Genomic DNA, 752 nt, shown 5'->3' on the forward strand with positions numbered 1-752 from the left:
AAAAAATCTCTGGCATTATAGGGAAAAATCCCTGTTAATCCATGGGAAAAATCTCTGGCACTACAGGGAAAAATCCCTGGAAAAATCCCTGTTAATCCATGGGAAAAACGTTTGCACTACAGGGAAAAATCCCTGGAAAAAAATCCCTGTCACTCCATAGAAAAACCTCTGGAACTACAGGGAAAAATCAGTGTCACTCCATGGGAAAATCCCTGGGACTATGTGGGAAAAATCCCTGGCACTACAGGGAAAAATTCCCTATGGAAAAATCCCTGTCAATCCATGGGAAAAATCTCTGGCACTACAGGGAAAAATTCCCTATGGAAAAATCCCTGTCACTATATGGAAAAATCCCTGTTAATCCATGGGAAAAACGTTTGCACTACAGGGAAAAATCCCTGGAAAAAAATCTCTGGCATTATAGGGAAAAATCCCTGTTAATCCATGGGAAAAATCTCGGGCACTACAGGGAAAAATCCCTGGAAAAAAATCCCTGGCACTCCATGGAAAAACCTCTGGCACTACAGGGAAAAATTCCCTATGGAAAAAATTCCTGGCATTATAGGGAAAAATCCCTGTCAACCCATGGGAAAAATCTCTGGCACTACAGGGAAAAACTCCCTATGGAAAAATCCCTGTCACTATATGGAAAAATCCCTGTCAATCCATGGAAAAATCTCTGGCACTACAGGGAAAAATTCCCTGTGGAAAAATCCCTGTCACTATATGGAAAAATCCCTGTCAATCCATGG

General features: G+C 41.5%; 1 protein-coding gene across 1 annotated transcript in view; it reads right to left on the minus strand.

Moving 5' to 3' along the window:
• LOC113981229 overlaps positions 1 to 752 on the minus strand; it is a 12999-nt gene that overhangs the window by 10284 nt on the left and 1963 nt on the right. The window lies entirely within an intron of this gene.

The sequence above is a fragment of the Neopelma chrysocephalum genome, unplaced genomic scaffold (genome assembly GCF_003984885.1).
Source record: "Neopelma chrysocephalum unplaced genomic scaffold, ASM398488v2 Primary Assembly neopelma1_96289, whole genome shotgun sequence".
Classification (NCBI taxonomy): Eukaryota; Metazoa; Chordata; class Aves; order Passeriformes; family Pipridae; genus Neopelma; species Neopelma chrysocephalum.